Raw genomic sequence first — 19215 nt, forward strand, 5'->3', positions numbered from 1 at the left:
TATGGGCGTATGGATGTATGGATGTATGGTGCTACTCGCACTCTTTTTGTGTTTTTGGGGCTTTTTCACGCACGATGTAAGCGTTAGCCTCGCTTTTGCTATCTTGCCACACGAGTGTTTGCTTGGATGCCTTACTCAACGCGACACACACACCTCACAATGCGGGGCCACGTGCAATGTCTCGCAACACTAGACAAGCAATGCTCGATGGGATAGATCGCAAAAGGAACAGGGGTTACAAGGTGACAGCTGCAAGTTATACCTGCGATGGTGGTGGTGGTGGTGGTGGAGATCGCCGGACGTCGAGGTCGAAGGAGGGCGCGAGGATGCGCCCGGTCTGGGGCCCGGTTGGACCGGATCCTGGACCGGCCTGTCCGGTTGCCGCCCGGTCGACCGGGTTCTGGGCTGGCTCGTCCGGTCGTGGGCCCGGTTGACCGGGTTCGAAACCGGATTTCGCGAGCTGGACGTTTCTCTCTCCTGTTCTTCCCCAAACCAAAACCAAATCGACCAAAACGAAGGGAAACGATGGAATTGGAGGCTCAAAGTTGGGGAAATAGTAGATCAAACACAACAACACCAGATCCAGGAACTAAAACCACTCAAAACGCAACCAAATCACAGATCGGTCAAGAGGCAATTTGGGGCTATTTTTGGGGATTTTTTGGAAAATTTTCTAGAAACGAAATCGGGTGGGTGGAGGGTCAAATCCGCGGTAACCAAGAGCTGCTGATACCATATGATGAGGTCTAAGACCCCGTGTGTGGCCCGATCTCGCGGATTGACTTCGAAACCAAGGGGAGAGATGGGAGAACGCGAGGAACACGAAGAACACGACGGGCACGACGGGCACGAGGAACTCCGAGACTCACGCACGCACACCAACCCGATACACCCGATGCTTACCTCCGTGGCTCGATGGACCACGCCAATAGAATCTCCTAGGAAGAGGCACGGGGCAGAATTCCCGGAGAGAGATTGGGGTTGGAGAGGAAGAGCTTGGTGAAAGAGAGAGAGTAACTAGTACTAGAATCTCCTTCAACAAGATCAAAGTCAACAACCAAGGTGCCTTGATTACAGAGGGATGATACCCAAGGGAGACTAAGCTCAAAGGTAGGTTTGAGTTCAAAACAAGTCTAAGGAGCTAAGGGGGTGACCTAGGTGCTTATATAGGCATACAAGGCAGCTTGGGTCGAACAGGTAAGTGGTGGACCGACTCGGGCCGTTCCGGTCGAGTCGAACCCGTGCAATCCGGTTTGGGATCCGGTCAAACCGGGCCTGTGACCGGGTGGTCCGGTCCTGGGTCCGGTCGACCGGGCACCAACCGGGAACTTGCGAAGTTTCCGGTCGCCTTCCGGTACGAGGCAGGGAATCCGGTTGGGAGCCCGGTTGACCGGGCCTGGGACCGGATGACCCGGTTGTGGGTCCGGTCTGACCGGGTCCTGGACCGGCCAGGCTGGGCCTCTTCCTCCCGCCTCTTCTTCCTCTTCCTTCTTCTCTTCTTTCCTTGTTCTTCTTCTTCTCTCTTCCTTGCACCATGGGAGTTCCTTCTCTCTTGGTCCTTGTCGATGTCGGCACCTATAGACACAATGATGATAGGCATGAGGTAGCATACCATTCAAGATGGTGTTGAGGTCGACCATAGAGAGGAAAGAGTTCACCTTGACATATATGGCGGGGTTTTGTGTTGTTGGTCCACTTGGGGGACTCCGTGGCCATGGTGTAGCATCGACGATAGGCGGGGCTGCACTTGACGGTCTTGAGGTGGAGGTGTCCGAAAGCCACCCCACATCACAAGAAAGGAGAGAGCAAAGAGGCACTGAGGCTAACCTAGGACGGCGGAAGATAGGAAGAACGACGGTCGCCGGAGGTACGGCGAAGTAGCAGGCGGTGAAGATGAACTATGGTGAGGAAGAAGAGCGGAGGTCGCCGAGGAGCGCCCGAGGCAGCAACAGTGGAGGCACTGCGAAGAGTCTCTGCGCGGCGGAACTCAGCGGAGTCGCTACAGAAGCTCGTCGGTGGGCAGCACTTGGGCGACGAATGACAGTGGCAGGAGCGCAATGGGCAAGAGCTCTGGGCGCGTGAGAGGTTATGAGTGCGGAGAAGAAGAGAGAAGGAACCGCTCCCCCTTAAATAGGGAGGAGTGATCGTGGGCTGGCAACTGCTGGGCCGCGGCGGTTCGGTTCGTGGGCCGCCGCGTGGCACAAGAATACACGCGCGGAAAATAGAATGCCACAGGGAGGCCGCACGGATCAGGAACGGCAGCGAGGATCCGGTGCAGCGCCATAAATGCTAGCGCAGAAGCCGAAGGGAAGTGACCCCTGGTACTGGTGCGTCAGAAACAGTGCGCATGTCTCTGACAGGCACTGTACCCGAGAAATTCTCGACATCACCGAGGAAGAGTTTAATGTCATAGATACTGGAAGGATTCGGAAAGAAAGATACCGGAAATGCTCTGTATGGAAAGATATAAGTTGGGCAGAGACGCCGGAGAGTTAAAATTGGGTGCTGGAAGGACTAAACCGGTACCTTGTGAGATGGGAACCTGGCATGGTCCGTCGGATGAGATCCACCGGACTATACCAGCTTCGGGGACTAATGTTGGGGGGATGACCCCCGGTATGCCAAAGGCATGCCAAACCGGATGGTTTGAGGCATCAAGATACCGGTTTAAAGGTTATTCCGGGCTGTGAAGCCAAACGATTGGCTAAGTAAGTCTATACCGGTATCCCCAGGAGGGGTATGCCGGAAGGAGCTAAGAAGGTACCGGGTTACCGGTAAGATGTGCACTGTAGCAGGTCGGCAAGACTGGTCAAAGATTCTCTCGAGAGCTAGAGGACAAGGATGAGCTAAGCAAAGTAGCTTTAAACGAAGCCCTGACGCCAAAGAGGAAGGTGACGCTGAAAGCATCCGAAGGACGTCAGCCTCCCAGATTAAAGAGATACCGGCGTCACCTACGATTTAAGAGGCTTTGTAAAGTAGTTTGTCTAGTCAAAGATGCCATTAGGGTTTCCTAGGGTTTCTTCCCCTGTAAGCCACCCTCTCCCCTATATAAGGAGAGGGGGCGCACCCCATCGCGGGCATGTTGAATCTTGTATCCAAAAACCTGTAACCTCTTGTGATCAATAAATAGAAAGATCTGACGGGGAGAAAGCTCTTGTGTTCTTCTTCTTCTATCTCTGGCCAAGGCCAAGTTCTTAGGAGATCCATCCGGAATCCATCCCATCCCTACCAAAACCCTCACCCGAATCCTCTAGCGCCCATTCGGCCCCAACTTAAGCCATCCTATGGCATCTGTCTGTTCACCACGACGACAATTTCCTTTTTCTTTTGATCCCCTGCGGCCTTGGAAACGTTGAGTAAGCTCTGACTCATGGGACCCGCATGTCATCCTCTATGTACAATCAACTTTCTTTTCTTGGAGTTTTTTTTGGCACCTCATATTTGGTCACTTGCCTTTTTCTTTCGGTCCCGTGCCGCCTCTCAAACGGTGAGACCGCTGCTACTAAATGGGACCCGCATGTCATCCTCTTTGTACTATAAAACTTTCTTTTCTTGGAGTTTTTTTGGCACCTCATAATTGGTCACTTGCCTTTTTCTTTCGATCCCGTGCCGCCTCTCAAACGGTGATACCGCTGCTGCTAAATGGGACCCGCATGTCATCCTCTATGTACTACAAAACTTTATTTTCTTAAATTTTTTTCACCATCTGATTTTTGGCTATTTCCTTTTTCTTTTGATCCCCTGCCGCCTTTGAAATGTTGAGTAAGCTGCTGGCTCATGGGTCCGGGATGTCATCCTCTACAAACAATAAAAGTTTCCTTTCTTGGAATTATTTTTTACCCATAATTTTTGGCTACTTCCTTTTTCTATTGATCCCCTACCGCCTTTGAAACATTGAGGATTCTACTGGCTCATGGATCCCACATGCCAGGTCTATGAACAATAAACCTTTCCTTTTCTTGGAGTTATTTTGACGTCTAATTTCTGGCTATTTTGCCTTTTTTAAAATCCTGTGTCGCCTTGGAAACGTTGAGGATGCTGCTGCCTCATGGGTCCTGCATGTCATCCTCTCAGAATGATAAAAGTTTATTTTTTTGGATTTTTTTACCAACTGATTTTTGGTTTATTTTTTCTTTCAATCCTCTTTCGTCTTTAAAACATTGACGACGCAGCTGGCTCATGGGTCCCCGATGTCAGCCTCCCCGTACAAGAAACATGTGATGTCTTGATTATTTTGCAGACAATAAACAGTGTATTTCGCTCTGAGCTATTGCAAACGGGAAAAATAAATATTTATTTTTAAATAAACAAACTTATATGTTGAATCTCCTTGTTTTTTGTTTTTGCGAAGCATAGGACTTTCCTGTTTTGTAGTGGGCTCAAATTGTACGAGTCCAAAGGCGTGCAGCGGGATAGTTCGAAGGCCCATACGGCTAGATGCAGCCCAATTGAAATCTTTCTTTTCTTGGATTTTTTTGACCCCCTGATTTCTGGCTACTTCCTTTTTTTTGGTCCTGTGCCGCCTTGGAAACGTTGAGAACGCTGCTGCAAAATGGGACCCGCATGTCATCCTCCATGTACAATAAAAAAATTCTTGGATCATTTTTGGCTCCTGATATTTGTCACTTGCCTTTTTCTTTCCATCTCATGCCGACTTTGAAACGCTGAGACCGCTGCTGCAAAATGGGACCCGCATGTCATCCTCAATGTACAATAAAAATTACTTTTCTTGGTTTATTATTTTCGGCTACTGATATTTGGTCACTTGCATTTTTCTTTCGATCTCATGCCACGTTTGAAGCGTTGAGGAACCTGCTGGCTCATGGGACCCGCATGTCATCCTCAATGTACTATAAAAGTTTATTTACTTGGATTTTTTTTCACCCTCTGATTTTTGGCTATTTCCTTTTTCTTTTGATCCCCTGCCGCCTTGGAAACGTTGAGTAAGCTGCTGGCTCATGGCACTACAAGAAAAGTTCTGATAGACAACGTCTCAAAATCGTCCGCTAAGGGGTATTTTTCGTCGCCTATGGGCCTAACCCGACGATATGGGTTCTGTTGTCGAAACTGCGTCAGGCAAAGTCCTACGACGATTTTTTCGGTCCGTCGCGCTTGGGCGCCCTTCCGCCACGGAAAATCCGTTGCAGAAGTGTTTCCGGGAGCCCGTTGACTGCTGACGTCATGCAAGCCGACACGTGGCGGACGCCGTTAATCGGCGGTTAACGGCGTTAACCGCCGAAACCCCGTGGTAGATGGTAGGCCCACACGAGGCCTCGCCACGTCTTAAGCGGGCCGGCCCATTAAGTTTGCGGGCCGGGCTAGCTGACTTAGTTTGACCGGTCAACTATATAGCCGGGCTGGTCCATTAGTTACGTGGGCCGGACCTAACCTCTAAGGTTGATCGGTCAAAACATTAATGGGCCGGCCCACTAAGCATGTGGGCCGGGCCGAATGCACTCGTTTGACCGGTCAACAGGCAAAAGGGCCGGCCCACAAAACATGTGGGACCCACTTTCCTGTTATTGGGCCGGCCCATTTACCAAGTGGGGTCCACCTTAAAGCAAGTGGGCCGTCCCAAGAAGTTATTGGGCCGGCCCAATTAGCCTGTGGGTCCCATTTTCCTCCTATAGGGCCGACCCATTTAGTACGTGGGGTCCACAATAGATTAAATGGGCTAGCCCAACAAGCCAGTGGGCCGGGCAAAAATCACAGGTGGGTCCCACTTTCCTGTTAAAGGGCCGGCCCATTTAGTATGTGGGGTCCACCATATAGCAAGTGGGCCGGCCCACCAAGTTAGTGGGCCGGGCCAAAAAGACAGGTGGGTCCCACTTTCCAGTTAAAGGGCCGGCCCATTTAGTATGTGGGGTCCACCATAACGTAATTGGGCTGGCCCAACAAGAAAGTGGGCCGGGCCAAAAACACAGGTGGGTCCCACATTCCTGTTAAAGGGCCGGCCCATTGAGCAAGTGGGGTCCACGATATAGCAAGTGGGCCGGCCCAATAAGATAGTGGGCCGGGCCAAGAACACTGGTGGGTCCCACATTCCTGTTAAAGGGCCGGCCCAGTTTGTAAGTGGGGTCCACCATAACGTAATTGGGACGGCCCAACAAGATAGTGGGCCGGGCCAAAAACACAGGTGGGTCCCACTTTCCTGTTAACGGGTCGGTCCAGTTTGTATGTGGGGTCCACCACAGAAGCAATTGGGCCGGCCCAACAAGATAGTGGGCCGGGCCAAAACACATGTGGGTCCCACTATCCTGTTAATGGGCCGGCCCATTTGATAGTGGGGTCCACAACAGAAGCAAGTGGGCCGGCCCAAGTAGAGTGTGGGGTCCACGATAAATCAAGTGGGCTGGCCCAATAAGTAAGTGGGCCAGCCCATTTAGTTGTTGTTTATATGCCGGCAAAATAGGCGCTTTAGGATTTTGCGGGCCGACACATATGTGATTTCGCTTAATTGGGGCGTTTAAGGGATGGGAATTTGTGATTTAGATACTGAGAATATTTACGCATCACATGATTTCTATCGGATAGCCTCACTTACCACGAGCACCATAGAAAAAATGCGCGAAAGAACTATAAAAACTAATTAAATATTACATCAGCTGCAAGGCTTTGAAAAAATATTACAGAACCCAGAGAAATTGAATGGTAATTAAACCTAGCAATTCAATGAAGCCATTCGGCAATCTTTTAAGTTGTCCATGCACCACCTATATCCGAAACAAAGACATTACAAGTTAAGACAAGCAACAATGGAAAGGCAAAGACACTACAATATTGTTTGCCAAAGAATTTGGAACTCATCATTTCGTCGTTATAACAAGATCGTTGTAATGCGCACAATAAGCAAACAAAGAGTGCATGCCGCATACCAACGACCAATATAACGAGCACGTTAAAATGAAACAGCGAGACTTACTACTGTCGAGTCCCATGCAAACCAACATGTTCGGGGAGTACAAAATTGGCATGAACAACATAGTAGCGAGGCTATAAATTTTGTAACAACGACTGAGCAAGATGAAGTTATGATGGCTACATCTATAGAGCAGGGAATGTAAACCAAAAATAGAAGTTACGATGGCAAAAGCTAAAGAGGAGGGAATGTGACCCAACATGTGCCAAGTGCAATTACTTCAAATTGGCCGTGAACTAAATAATACTCCTGAACTTGTAGTGAAGGGGATGCAAATCAAGATGTTTCGGGATATAAACTTGTAATGAGAAACACATAGAGGATAGTTAATGCTGGAGCTTAGGATGGACCAGATACAGAATATAGTGGGATCACCTGTGAACTTGTATAAGAGGGAATGCAAACCAATATGCTCAGCATTCCATATGTGAGTGTCATGCCAAGTCAGAGAAACAAGTCAATAATGCAGCTTTTGAAGAACAAGATGGCACACAAAATTATTATCTAGTAGTATGACAAGTATATTTGTACTACGGGCTAGATAGCGAGTGATAGCATGCCAAACTAAGTCCTTACTTTGTTAGCTTACAATGAACTAGATACAAAACAATGGCATCACCTGTAGTACAGGGAATGCAAGCCAACATGTTCATGGACTAAAAAATTGGCGCAAACAACATAGTAGCAGGCCATAAGTTTTGTAACAACGACTGAGCAAGATAAAGTTATGATGGCTAGGTCTACACAGCAGGGAATGTAAACCAAATATAGAAGTTACGATGCCAAAAGCTATAGAGCAGGGAATGCGAACCAACATGTGCAATTACTTAAAATTGGCCATGAACTAAATAATAGCAGGATGTTACTATAATACCTATAATTTTTGTAACAACGACTGAGCAAGATAGAAGTTATGATGGCTACATCTACAGAGCAGGGAATGCAAACCAAAATGTTCAATCGCTTAAAGTTAGCAATGAACTAGAAAATACCAAGGTGTTACGGTCATAGCTAGGAATGAACTAAAAGAGCTTCAGACAAACAAGCATCTGAACCCAGAACATGGCGCTAAAACAAGGGATTTTTTTCACCCTCAGATTTTTGGCAATTTCCTTTTTCTTTTGATCCCCTGCCGCCTTGGAAACGTTGAGTAAGCTGCTAACTCATGGGACCCGCATGTCATCCTCTATGTACAATCAACTTTCTTTTTTTCCTTTGATCTCAAGCCGCATTTGAAACGTTGAGACCGCTGCTGCTAAATGGGACCCGCATGTCATCCTCTATGTACAATAAAGTTCTTTTCTTGGATTATCTTTGGCTCCTGATATTTTGTCACTTGCCTTTTTCTTTTGATCTCATGCCGCCTTTGAAATGTTGAGTAAGCTGATGGCTCATGGGTCCCGCATGTCAACCTCTACGAACAATAAAAGATTCCTTTCTTGGAGTTATTTTTGACCCCTAATTTCTGGCTACTTCCTTTTTCTTTTGATCCCCTGCCGCCTTTGAAACGTTGACGATTCTGCTGGCTCATGGGTCCCACATGTCAGCCTCTATGAACAATAAACCTTTCCTTTCTTGGAGTTATTTTGACCTCTAATTTCTGGTTATTTTGCCTTTTTTTTAATCCTGTGTCGCGTTGGAAACGTTGAGGATGCTACTGCCTCATGGGTCCCGCATGTCATCCTCTCAGAACGATAAATGTTTATTTTTTTGGATTTTTTTACCAACTGATTTTTGGTTTATTTTTTATTTCGAGCCTCCGCCGTCTTTAAAATGTTGACGATGCTGCTGGCTCATGGGTCCCCGATGTCAGCCTCCCCGTACAAGAAACATGTGATATCTTGATTATTTTGCAGACAATAAACAGTGTATTTCGCTCTGAGCTATTGCAAACGGAAAAAAATAAATATTATTTTTAAATAAACAAACTTATATGTTGAATCTCTTTATTTTTTGTTTTTGCGAAGCATAGGACTTTCCTATTTTGGAGTGGGCTCAAATTGTACGAGTCCAAAGACGTCCAGCACGATAGTTCGAAGGCATAGACGGCCAGATGTAGCCCAATTGAAATCTTTCTTTTCTTGGATTTTTTGGCCCCCTGATTTCTGGCTACTTCCTCTTTTTTTTGGCCCTGTGCCGCCTTGGAAGCGTTGAGAACGCTGCTGCAAAATGGGACCCTCATGTCATCCTCTATGTACATTTTTTCTGGATTATTTTTGGCTCCTGATATTTGTCACTTGCCTTTTTCTTTCCATCTCATTCCCACTTTGAAACGCTGAGACCGCTGCTGCAAAATGGGACCCGCATGTCATCCTCTATGTACAATAAAAAATACTTTTCTTGGATTATTATTTTTGGCTCCTGATATTTGGTCACTTGCCTTTTCCTTTCGATCTCATGCCGACTTTGAAACACTGAGACCGCTGCTGTAAAATGGGCCCCGCATGTCATCCTCCATGTATAGTAAAATTTTATTTTCTTGGATTATTTTTGGCACCTGATCTTTAGTCGCTTGCCTTTTTCTTTGGGTTAATTGGTTATATGCGAATCCTCAATTCACAAGTTGTGTTTATGCCCCTGATTTATGGCTAATTGGCTTTTTCTTATGATCCCCTGCAGCCTTTGAAAAGTCGTGGACGCTGCTGGCAAATGGGTCCCATATGTCATACTCTCTGAACGACAAGCGTTTCCTTTCTTTGATTATTTTTGGCCCCTAATTTCTGCCTACTTGTCTTTTTCTTTGGATCCCCTGCCGTCTTCGAAACTTTGAGGCCGATGCCGCAAATTGGGACCCATATGTCATCCTCTCTAAACTATAAATTTTCCTTTCTTGGATTTTGTTGACTCCTGATTTCTAGCTACTTGGCTACTTGGATTTTTCTTTGGGTCCCATATCTAAGCCTCCATGTAGACGAAATGTGTCATATCTCAGATATACTATATGGTTCAAAACGTTGCACTGGTTCACAACGGGTTTATCTACATGTGTCATAACTCTATCACTCTAAGATCTTCAAATTGATATAATAAATCATAAAACTTTTCAGAATTTAAAATTTCAAAATCTACTTTTTGATATATTTTTTTCCAAAATACAGTGATCCATATGCAGGGTATGGAGTGATCAAGATTTTTCACACAGGGTATGGTTTCAAAAATTGCAACCCCCAAACAATACAAAAGAAATACTTTGAAAACAACTTGTACGTAGAATGTCCCTGTTTTTTCGGGTGAATCATAGGATCCGTGTTGCATTAGAAAAGGGGACGAAAGTGTTTGAGTTGCCCATTTGTAGTTATTGGGCATTATCGTCCTTGTAAGTAGGCCCACATCAATTACCATGTAGACGGCAACCCAAAAGGGGAAATTTTGGCCCAAGCGGGGAAAGTTGTACCTTTTTTTCTATTGGTAAGGTTAGCCTCACACACACAAAATGTCTGGTTACATGGGGCAGTGCTGGAAGCCTGATCGTTACTAAAGGTTGCACATTTGCGCCTAATATGCTTGTCAGCAGGAGGTTAGCTATTTGTTGGAAAAATATGGAAGGGGAGTTTGTTGGTGCATGCATACGTTAGCGAGGAACCAAATGCAGCATTTTGACTTCACCAGACAATTGAACAACATGTATTCTTCACAATACAGCCAAAACAAGCATTAACTAATGTAACTAGAGACATTGTGAGTACAGACTGAGCCTTTATGTTTAACATAATATTGTGTGTGGAGGAGCCACGCACATATATAAGAGTACCATCATGTTGATCACAAATGCATCATCGAAAAGAGTGGTAAATATACTTATTGACCACCTCTCTACAAAAAAGTGGTAATTAGAACCGAACATGCACCACCTTATTTAAGCTATGATCCATATTGTTCCTCCAGTGGTGCATGATTGCCTTTACACTTTATACCTTCTCGCAGTTGTCGTGATCAAATACGAGCACCTTCAAGGATCTGGTGTCAATCCTCTTGAATACCGTGAACACTAATATGAGTCTACTATTCTAATATGAGCCATTTCTGGGGACATATGATCCATTAACCATAGGTGCAAAGTACGGTCCAGATTATCTGAGGGTATGTACAAACTGTAGTATACGGTACAAATACTGGATACATAGGCAGTATATGATGTTGTATTGTTGAAAATGGCATAGAAAGGGGTATTGAGAATTGAGAGTGGCATAGACACAACTTCAGTTTTTTAATGGCATAAACACAACTTGTGAATTGGGGAGTGGCATAGAACCAATTAACCCTTTTACGATCCATACACACAGTTTGTCCTCAGGAATGGATTTGTTTATCCTCAGGAATGGATTCAGCGTGCCATCAGGAGCCTGGCCATCATGTATCTTCACGTTTATCGGATAATTGAGGCCGATGAACAAAGAGTGTGTGTCGAGGGTGTAGACTCGCCTCCAAATAAAGACACCTGATCCAACTTTTATTTCATGTTTTAAAGACACCATGCACAATTTTTATTTCATGTTTTAAACCTTTTTTGGTTTGTTCGAAATTTGGTCCACATTTGCGGTCTCAGCTACTTCCTAATTTTTTAACCTCCATTTGTTAGGTATTTTCAAATTTGCACAAACTTTCGGTGTGGAGCATTAATTTATACTAGGTGGAAGCGTAACCCATGTTTGAGCATTTTTTGATGTACCACAATTAATTACTCCAAGAATTTTCTCATATTTTTTTGAATAGTAACTAGTGAACGCATAGTTCAAATTTGAACTAAAGCTCAGAATGAACACATATGTAGCTGCATATCGAAATAAATGCTAACACATTGGATATGGTGGATGCATAGCCCATAGTTGCAAATAGTTTGTGGGTACCCCACACTTGCAAGTTCATATCAACAATTATTTTCCCGGAAATTATTGTATTGCAATTTCGACGATTCGCACTTGATCATACTTTTCATCGGCTGCCCAGTTTGGCTGACCGGTTTGTTCATTCGCTAGTGTCCTCCTTCCTAAACACCCAAGTCCATCATCATGGGCACTGACAAGGTATAGTATAAGATATATGCCACAAAATAATACCGTAGGATTGATAATGAAAATAAGTTTCCAATGGTCCGTGTCCAACAAGGGACGAGTAGTTTCTCTCCACTTCTTCCTGACGTGCGTGTTGAGCAAGCCCTCCCATCAGTATCAGAGGAATTTAATTTGACAAGGGCTACAGGACGACATCACCAAGAAAGGGTGATGCATGTCTCCTTCACCAAACACAACAGTACATGTCTGAAGCAAGTACATGAACACAAGTACACCACCATAATAATACTACATGAACACAAGTGATGCCGTCGGTTGGGGAGGCCTAAATAAAACTTAAACTTAATCCTAATCTAATGGACGTCGGTTGGGGCGCGCGACGGGTCTGCCTCGTCCTCGTTCTTCGCCTTTGCCGCCTACGTCCGTGCCCGCTTCTCGTCCCATGCTTCGCGACAGGGGCGGCGCCAGGGGTATTCTTGCGTACGCAGCTGAATACCAAAGATTTTGACAAAACCTTAGAATTTCCTCATAAATCAGGGAAAATTTTGGCAAAATTTTGGCAAAATGAATACACAGGTTGAAAATGAATACCCAGCACTTCATCACTGGCGCAGCCACTGTTCGCGCTTCAGGCATTCAAGCATGACGGACGGAGTCAAAAGACCTGGCTGGCGGCGCTGTCCTTGCGCTTCAGTCCTTTGCCGAGAAATCTCCTTCTGGAAGAAGCGTATCGCTTGCTGGCGGGCGAACGCCTCATAATGGAGATGAGCCCTGTACTCGCAGAACTTCCGTTGGGCAGCCTCCAAGATCCGGAGGTCGTGCTCGCGGTTCGCGTATTTGTCGGAGTTGTACTCCTCCTTCAACCGTGGGTCGTCGTCGTTGTCGGAGCTGTACTCCGCGTCGGACTGCGGCTCCGGCTCTGGCTCCGGCTGCGATGGTGGTGGAGGCTGCGCGTGGACTTTGAGGCCAAGCCTGGAGAACCTCGTCTTCCTTCGATGGCGCGACATTTTTGAGGTGGAGAGGAGAGAATGGAGCGTAAGCGGTGGTGGAGATGAGAGGATAGCACCGCGGGGGTGGACGGCGTAGGTACTTTATGGTGGTGGTAGGCAACTACCCACATTTACGGCGGCGTACGCGACTGGACGCCGCGTGCCCAGCCGCTGCCCTCGTGGCTGCCTCGATTTAGGTGCGGGAGACCATTAAACGCCGACGACCAACCTTCCCGTGTCGCGGCCGATGCGAACAGTCGTGTCCTCTCGCTGACAAGGCGGCCCCAAACGCGAAAACCGTCGTGGCGCGAGGCGCCGGCGCGCCCAATTCGCGCCCTTCGCCGGTGTGAGCCCAAAAAATGCAACTACAACTGTACTAGCGTATGGGGTGAGCAGACCCTCCCATCAGTATCAGAGGAATTTGACAAGGGCTACAGGATGACTAGTTACATCACCAAAAAAGGTGATGCATGTCTCCTTCACATGATCTTCTTATGTCATACTAGATTTGGTTGTGCGCCTTGGCGCACGACCCCGTGGAACTCAAACTTTAAAAGGATAAGTAAAGGGATACACTGTTAAGAAGCAAGAATATCAGCTCATGGTCAGAAACGGATATGGGCTTGGTCGGTTCAAGCCAATGAACAAAAGCCACAACGATAAATTCATCAAAAGAATGCAAGAGAAAACTGATACGAAGGAACCATATATAACAAAACACTTCTCCATTAGATTAATAATACTTAAATAACAAAATTACTTCATATATGTTTTGGCAGTCACATGCCTTAGTAGACATAGTAACAAATTAACAAAATGACCTTCATATGTTTGGGTCGGCTTATTAATTAAGCCACATCTGTCATTAGCTTGACAAATCGTTCCGACGTGCTCTCTGGCCATATGATCTTACGCTTTAGTAGAGACCGACGAAGGATACATGGTATCCATTGAAGATCTTGGCTTGGGTATGACAGCAACAACTTCAGTCGAAGTGACTATGAATGATGGCCGAGGTCTGTAAAAACTTTTTTCCTCAACAGACACAATAGTCCTGCACCTATTAGAGATTACAGTTGTAAATTTGGCGGTGAAAACTACATGCGCACACCGCACACCGGGAAGAAAAAGTTCGACTCTAGTTATGGACCAGTTACTTGCAATGACTCTAGGACAAATTCAGCCTCATTCGGTACCATCTGTCGCAATAAGAGCAATTTAATACCTTGAAGATAGACGGTAAAATAAGAAGGTAGTAGGAGAGACTATGCATAATAACTTATTGAGGAAGCATCTGCAAACACACCTAGGGAACGATTCGTTAGACACACAACTAGGCAGACTACGTACAGATTTGTTGTCCAATGGAAAGAAAGGAATTTGGCCTAGCTGATCTCCCACAGGTTTTATAGAAGACAACAAAACACTCAGGGGCAGTGGCGAAACCCACAATACGAACAACATAGAGGAAGCGAGCATCCTAGCAGACAAACAGAAGCAAACACATTAGTAAAGGTGAAAATATAACAAATAGCACATAACTGAGGAAACAAACGGCACCTCATTATTCTACACCAGATTAAAGTTGATTAGCTCACTAAAAGATTTTGTTGGATAATTGTCTGCTTGGTGACGTAAAGGGATAGTGGTAGGCAGCGGAGAAGCCATGATGGGCTCGAATTGGTTCAATTGCAATGGGAAGAGGCTAAATATCAGTTTACGTAATGATGTTGTAGCACACAGCAAAGAAATATTTTTTTCCGACATGATAAGAGGAGGCAGATCTGGATAACATGTATAACCAAGACACAACAGACCTAGTCAATGAGTGATGAATCTTTGTGAAACATAAATAAGAAGTAATTAAGCATAATGGACAATTATGCTAGGGCCACCCACCAAACTCATAGTCTAAGATTTTTACTGTTGGCCAATGTGCAGTCCGCAATTTCTAGGTACGGTAATCCACACCTACAAGCGATGGGCCGACGATCAGCATATTTAGTCATAACAGCAAGCAACATCTGAAGAATGCAGGGTACATGCATAGAGTGGTTTGGCTGTCATGGATAAAAACTGCTACCTTCATGTCAGATGGAAGGCAAGCTCCTCGACACTTGGGTAGTTTAAGCAAGTTTTAGGTCAGAAGCAAAAAGGCAAAGAGACTATGCATGTTTTTTATGAGATGATGATCAACACCTGATCAATATCAAGCTAAGCAGCACATTCTTGGCACAAATCCCTATAAACATTTTTATTTCACGAAACATCTGTCACTACACAAGGATACATACTTTGAGCAAAAAGTAACATGGAGGCAATAAGGCACAAACACCTACATATTTGCGGTTCATAATTTTGATGCACACAAAGGTGGGTTCTCTACTGTTGGAAAAGAGCAATTTGAATAGTACACATTATCGGAACCAAGAGTATTTTAATGAAATAATATTGGGTTTTATCTGTTTGGGACTGAGATGCACAAGCAAAAATACACAAGTAAGAACTTGCAGGACCTGAATGTGATTCACGGTGCATCATTGGTAAATTTACAAGACTATAAACAACATAGGCAAAAATTTAAGAAGGTTATTCCATCAAATTTGCCTTGAAAGAATTTCAACTAAAGAAATTCACATTAAACCATTTTTACAATCTGACCAGGAGAATGCCAGCATTCCGGCAAGGAAATCAAAAATTTCAAAAGTTCACCTTGAAAATGCATGGAACTACAAAAATGATAAAAGGAGGTAAATCTGAGTGCTCAGCATGGTTTACTGATAGATTTCACTAATGACATTCATGGTTTAAAAGTGAGCAAACTAACATGCTAATTCAGTTACCTGTTCAAGACGATGAGGATATTTTTTGCACATGGAAAACAATGAAGTAATGCAAGTAGAAAAACTATTGGATTACAGCTAGGCACTACTACACAAATTTTATACTCACATGCATGGCCGTGTGAACATGGCCAGAATATAAAGATGGAGGTAAATGTGAGTGCTCATCATGGTTTACTGATACATGTCACGAATAACATTCTTGGTTGAAAAGTGAGCAAACTCACAAGCTAATTCAGTTACATGTTCAAGACAATGAGGATATTTGTTTTCACATGGAAAACAGTGAAGCAATGCAAGTAGAAAAACCATTGGATTACAAATAGACACTACTACACAAATTTTATACTCACAGGCATGACCGTGTGAACATGGGCAGAAGATAAATATGTCTTGCTTGCAACACCGGATATTCCAAGCTTTAATATTTTTACTACAACAACGACTTAAACGATAAAAGAGGGAGTATAACATTACATGATATACTCCCTCCGTCCAAATGTAGGAGGTGCTATGGTTTTGCGTGTTTAAACTTTGACCACTAATTTAACGAATAATACATGTGTTATTTTTCATTAAAATTATACCATTGGAAGATTTAGAAGAATAAGATAGGCCGGATGCCACACCATACTAAGTAGCTGCCTTTAATTAGCCAAAATAAAAAGTTACAAATTAACATAGTGAAGTCATTCAGAAGTATCTTCTAACTCACAGGACAACATACAGAATGCAACTTGCAACTTTACATTGACAACATTAATATTCTTAAGTACAATACTCGTGGGTACTCATAAGTATTTGGATACATAAAGACCAAAATATCATCAATAGCCGTAATACATGTTAATTTGCTAAACTGGAATGCATGGATATAAATACCTACAGTGGTGCCAAGAAAATAAGGCGGACCACACTCAACACCAACTTAATATTTTCTCGTGAAATGCTAGGCTTAAATGTCCATCACAAACAAGCGGAGCTGAACTGAATAAGCGGGGCAAACCTGCTGCAAAAACCAGCGGGGCCCCCTAATAGTTCTCATTGTAACTAAGCCACTATCCATATGCCAAAACCTAAACATGGGACAAAATATATTGGGTTCCATATGGTCTGATGTACATCAAGAAATAGCTACGCACCTAACAATGCTCTGCGAATAACGCTTTTTTGAGTCGATATGTATCATATCTTTTGCAGCCTGATCAGTCATCAAAGATCAAACAATAAAAAATATTTTGACTATGAAAGATAATATTAACCTGTATCAGGCTAATGAAGTAGAACCCAGCAAGAATTTCTCCACCTGTTTGAAATACAAAATTGAGGTTACCACAAACCGAATCAATTAGCAGAACTGGCTAAGAATGGAGATACATATTATGATGAGCATGTCGTGTTTTAGAGCTCCCTATGGATCAGACAAGTTAAATCTAAATCAAACTATAAGTAAGAACTGCATCCAAACAAATTATGCAGTGATTCCTAGCCAAATTAATATTTAATATTGTCACCTTAAATAGCTAACCACTAAAGGGGGAGAGAGGAATAGACATGTACCTGAAAGGAGTCAAGACACTGGAATTATGACTTCGGAATCTGGAAAAAGGTAGTTCCACAAACCATGAGAATTGTGCAACAAACAAACATAATTTCAGTGTCTGGACTCCAGTTCCACCAGTGAGGAGACTCCACTACCATCAGTGATGTTTTATTATCTGTAAATTTGATGTCTTTGCCTGTAAATATGACGTGTACTTTTTTTGCAAAGGAATATGACGTGTACTTCCTTACTGGCCAGTAACTAAAATGAATTGCAGTAGGTAACAGAAGTAACTATAAGCATCCTAATTCTTGCAAGTCATCAAGTAATCCACAGATCATTCCTAATTCTGTAAACAACTAAAATGAATTGCAGTAGGAAATTATACTCACAATACTGGAATTTATAAATATACAAAAATGATGCTGAAGTTGAAATCAACACCTAATTCTTGCAATGATGGCTTTGGCTTTTGGTTGCAACGCAGTTGACTTCCACTTCTAGATGCTGGACTATGGGATTGTGACAATTTTCCACATGCTTTTCAAGATCTGGTTTATACACAAATGCCCTGGATTAACAACGTAACACATGTAGTAACTAACTGCATTTTTTATTGAAAGATAAGTCAGTCAACAATTAAGTACGCCTCCTTCATATGGTAATTAATCTACATAATATTTATCTCCTATTAAAGCATATGGATGAGGTATGGGGCTGCCTCTTACTGTAACGTCCTACCTTTTAACAAAGGTAGAACACCTGTGTTCAGTGCTACTCCCTGGATCACTGATAGCACCACAATACAAAATATAGCATTCATAGCAATAGTATCAATATTACAACGTAATGATCCGGTACGACAAATAAGGGAAGATACAACTGGCATAGTCCAAATGACTAGCCTTCAAATAAAGTTCAAATATCTAACACAACGGAAATAAAGTAGCATGGAGCCTCCATCTTCATCATGCGCCACAGGCAGACATGTTGGAATGTACACTCGAGATCCTATCAATAATCTTCATCAGAGCGACCTGCACGTTTGAATATGCAGCCCCACGAATGGATGTCAGTACAATGATGTACTGGCAAATGACACTTATTTGGTGGCAGTTTTGAAAAGACTAACTACATGAATTTGGCTGGTGGAGCTAGGCTATTTGCATAAAGCCAGTTTTGTCCTATATTTGATAAAATATTTGATAACTTTGAAATTCATCGTGGGTGTTCAGAGGGCGCACCATGACACACCACGATGTTTATTTAGGTAACTTTGAAATCCATCATGGGTGTTCAGAGGGCTCACCATGACACACCATGAAGGGTTTCTAGCGCATTTTAATTTACTTTAGAAAACAAAAGGGCGTTGAGATTCTTCAGTACAATCCCTGCCTAGTAGCTCAAATTGTCCATGACCGAGGACACGGCTAAGATCTTAGATTTAACTCTCGAGAGGTTCTGCACTTTCACCTTAAGACCCATCCTACCCAAGAGTAAGATGAGACAAGACCTTTGGGAAGAGAAGTTCACCCATACTAGCCAGACCCGCTTCTCCTATAATTCTACTACCACCCTCTGATCCGACAACAGGATGAACCTCCACAACATAAGAATCTTGGCAGAGCCATATACCATAAGGCTGCACTGGAAGCTATCTAAAACAGTGAAGACCTACAAATCTCTTGGTTCCTGGGTGGCGATCCACAAGTGCACCCTCAGGCGAAGACAACCACAATGTGGCCCTGAGTAGCCACACAACAATGCGCACCCTGAGGCGAAGACAACCACAATGTGACCCTGAGTAGCCACTCAACAATGTGCACCCTCAGGCGAAGACAACCACAATGTGGCCCTGAGTAGCCGCCCACCAATCAGCCAATCCACCCAGGTGTGCATTAAGGTTGTT

Source organism: Lolium rigidum, chromosome 5 (assembly GCF_022539505.1).
Source record: "Lolium rigidum isolate FL_2022 chromosome 5, APGP_CSIRO_Lrig_0.1, whole genome shotgun sequence".
NCBI lineage: Eukaryota > Viridiplantae > Streptophyta > Magnoliopsida > Poales > Poaceae > Lolium > Lolium rigidum.